This window comes from Callithrix jacchus, chromosome 4, assembly GCF_049354715.1.
Source record: "Callithrix jacchus isolate 240 chromosome 4, calJac240_pri, whole genome shotgun sequence".
Classification (NCBI taxonomy): Eukaryota; Metazoa; Chordata; class Mammalia; order Primates; family Cebidae; genus Callithrix; species Callithrix jacchus.
The window spans coordinates 81,480,373-81,484,166 of NC_133505.1; the positions used below are offsets into that span (position 1 = coordinate 81,480,373).

Below are 3,794 nucleotides of genomic sequence, written 5' to 3' on the forward strand. Positions count from 1 at the left end.
AACATAACATTTCACATACATATCACCACTAAGAAAAATCAAAGGAAAGATGAGCTAAAGTATAATGAATTTAATTAGATTGTAAGGAAGAATTTTAAGGAATGTAAAATAACTTAAAAATTATAAAAATAAACTAAGAGAAGCCTTGGGTCTCCCATTGAAGGCTTTAAAATGTAATTGTGAACTACATTTGGTATTATCTTAGGGAAGAGAAATAAATGGAATGACTTCTTAGGATTTCTTACATATTTGTAATTCTTTTGTTTGTATATTTTTTATTACACTTTAAGTTCTGGGCTACATGTGCAGATTGTGCAGGATTATTATTTAGGTAAACACATGCCATGGTGGTTTACTGCATCCATTCCCCTGTCACTTACATTAGGTATTTGTCCCCGTGTTATCCCTCCCCAATCTTGCCATCTCCCACTTTCTCTCCCTTAGCCCCTCACCCCCCAACAGACCCAGTGTATGATGCTCCCCTCCCTGTGTCTACATGAACTCATTGTTTTTTATAGCTGCATAGTATTCCATGGTGTATATGTGACATTTTTTTCATCCAGTTTCCAGATGAACCTGGAAACCATCATTCTTAGCAAACTGACACAAGAACAGAAAATCAAACACTGCCTGTTCTCATTCATAGGCAGGTGTTGAACAATGAGAACACATGGACACAGGGAGGGGAGCATCACACACTGAGGTCTGTCGGGGGGAATAGGGGAGGGACAGTGGGGGATGAGGAGTCGGGGAGAGAGCATGGGGAGAAATGCCAGATATAGGTGAAGGGGAGGAAGGCAGCAAATCACACTGCCATGTGTGTACCTATTCAATGATCTTGCATGTTCTTCACCTGTACCCCAAAACCTAACATGCAATGAAAAAAATATGCAAAAGCTAAGTCAGGGCAGACTAGTCCTGAAGGTTTCCATTACCTCAGGAGTAAGTGAGATTAGAAAAGATTAGAGTATGAGCCAAAGTCATGGAGAAATGTTTTTTGTTTGTTTTTAATAGTCAGCCGTGGGTTACAGGCAGGATACAGGACATAGGAAAAGAAACTTTCACAGATGGCTCCAAAGTTTATGGCATAAGCAAATTTGGGGATGGCAGTGCAGTTTACTAAAAGTAGGAAAGCTGGAGGAAGACTATATTGTCTGTGGTTGAGAGTTAGCACTTAAGAACTTAGAACTCGAAGAAGCAACTTCTCCGCTCCTTCTGGAATCTCTTCCTGGTTCAGCCCACCTGCCTCCACACCTGCCTCCACCATGTCCATCAGGGTGACCCAGAAGTCCTACAAGGTGTCCACCTCTGGCCCTGGGGCCTTCAGCATCTGCTCCTTCATGAGTGGGCCCAGTGCCTGCTTGAGCTTCTCCCGAGTGAGCAGTAGTGGCTTCCGGGGTGGCCTGGGTACAGGCTATTCTGGGGCCAGTGGCATAGGCATGGGAGGCATCACCGCCATCACCATCGACCAGAGCCTGCTGAACCCCATTAAGGTGGATGTGGACCCCAACATCCAGGCCGTGCATACCCAGAAGAAGGAGCAGATCAAGATCCTCAACAAGTTTGCTTCCTTCATCGATAAGGTGCGGTTCCTGGAGCAGCGGAACAAGATGCTGGAGACCAAGTGGAGCCTCCTGCAGCAGCAGAAAATGGCCAGGAGCAACATGGACAACATGTTTGAGAACTACATCAACAACCTGAGGCGGCAGCTGGAGACTCTGGGCCAGGAGAAGCTGAAGCTGGAGGCGGAGCTTGGCAACATGCAGGGGCTGGTGGAGGACTTCAAGAACAAGTATGAGGAAGAGATCAATAAGCATACAGAGATGGAGAATGAATTTGTCCTCATCAAGAAGGATGTGGATGAAGCTTACATAAACAAGGTAGAGCTGGAGTCTCTCCTGGAAGGACTGACTGATGAGATCAAATTCCTCAGGCAGCTGTATGAAGAGGAGATCCGGGAGCTGCAATCCCAGATCTCTGACACGTCTGTGGTGCTGTCCATGGACAACAGCCGCTTTCTGGACATGGACAGCATTATCGCCGAGGTCAAGGAGCAGTACGAGGAGATTGCCAACTGCAGCTGGGCTGAGGCGGAGAGCTTATACCAGATCAAGTATGAGGAGCTGCAGACGCTGGCTGGGAAGCATGGGGATGAACTGCGGCGTACGAAGACTGAGATCTCCGAGATGAACCAGAACATCAGCCGACTCCAGGCTGAGAGCGAGGGCCTCAAAGGCCAGAGGGCTTCCCTGGAGGCTGCCATTAGAGATGCTGAGCATCGCAGGGAGCAGGCACTCAAGGATGCTCATACCAAGCAGCAGGAGCTGGAGGCCACCCTGCAGCGGGCCAAGCAGGACATGGCAAAGCAGCTGCATGAGTACCAGGAGCTGATGAATGTCAAACTGGCCCTGGACATCGAGATCGCCACCTACCGCAAGCTACTGGAGGGCGAGGAGAGCCGGCTGGAGTCCGGGATGCAGAACATGAGTATCCACTTGAAGACCACCAGCGGCTTTGCAGGTGGTCTGAACTCTGCCTATGGGGGCCTCACAAGCCCTGGCCTCAGCTACGGCCTGGGCTCCAGCTTTGGCTCTGTCATGGGCTCCAGCTCCATTAGCCGCATCAGCTCCACCAAGGCTGTGGTTGTGAAGAAGATTGAGACCCGCGATGGGAGGCTGGTGTCCGAGTCCTCTGACGTCCTGCCCAAGTGAACAGCTGCAACAGCCCCTCCCATCCTGCCCCTCCTGAGGCTGCCCCAGAGCCCAGGAGGGAGGTTGCTGTGCAGAAGAGCTCAGGGAACAGGAGACCCACCTGATGCTCAGCCCTAGCCCTCAGCCCACCGGCAGGGAGTTTACTGCCTGGGGACCCCCCTTGCCCATGCCACCAGCTGCAAAACAATTCAATTGCTTTTTTTTTTTTGGTCCAAAATAAAATCTCAGCTAGCTCGGACAAAAAAACAAAAACAAAAACAAAAACAAACAAACAAAAAGAACTTAGAACTCAGTCATAGAAGTAATTTTTTAAGGATAACCTGTTGAGCATCAACATGGAAATATTGAGTAGAATGATACAAGCATGGAGCCCAGAAAAATTGTCTGGGCTAGAAATAGATACTGTTTTAAATCTTGTAGTGAGCTCCATCATGAAAAGAGAAAAGTAGGGGAGTAGGAAAAGAAAGCCACTGTATAGTTCGTCACACTGATGATAAATTAACTCATAGTCTTCAACAAATATAAAAGTGTTTAGTCTTCCAGAATGGATTTAAACTGTATTTTGAGTTTATTAGACAACATAGATTATTTTGATGTATCAGAGACATTTTTCTTTATTCAGAGACCATTAAGCCACTCTGAGTACGGATATTAATGTACTGCATAAATTATTCTAAACAGGGGCAATTTGCACTTTCTGTCAGATTTAAAATATTTTCCCCCTTCTTCTTCATACATGAAACTTAAAAGCCAGAAGAGACCTCAAGAGCATATAGTTTCAGCTCCTGTCTTCTGCCTGGCTGTCATACATAATATTTGTGACAAGTGGTGGCTGACCTTCTGCTTGAGCACCTGCAGTGACAGGGACCACTCATATTCATAAGAAAGTTCACAGAATTTTTAGCATCTTTAATTATTTAAAAATTTTCTTCATACTGATCCAAAACATTTTTTTTCTCTATTTTCCAAGCATGATTCTTATTTTGCTTTAATGGTCATCAGAATACAATCTTTCAAGTGTTTCATGACTATTAGTGTGAGTTTTCTGATACATTGTCATAACATCATGTTCAATGTGGCAGG

The 3,794-nt window shown here is 46.0% G+C and overlaps 1 pseudogene; it reads left to right on the plus strand.

Moving 5' to 3' along the window:
• The first annotated feature begins 1,172 nt into the window (after positions 1-1,172).
• Positions 1,173-3,453, plus strand: LOC100397853 (keratin, type II cytoskeletal 8 pseudogene; annotated as a pseudogene).
• Positions 3,454-3,794: the final 341 nt, after the last annotated feature.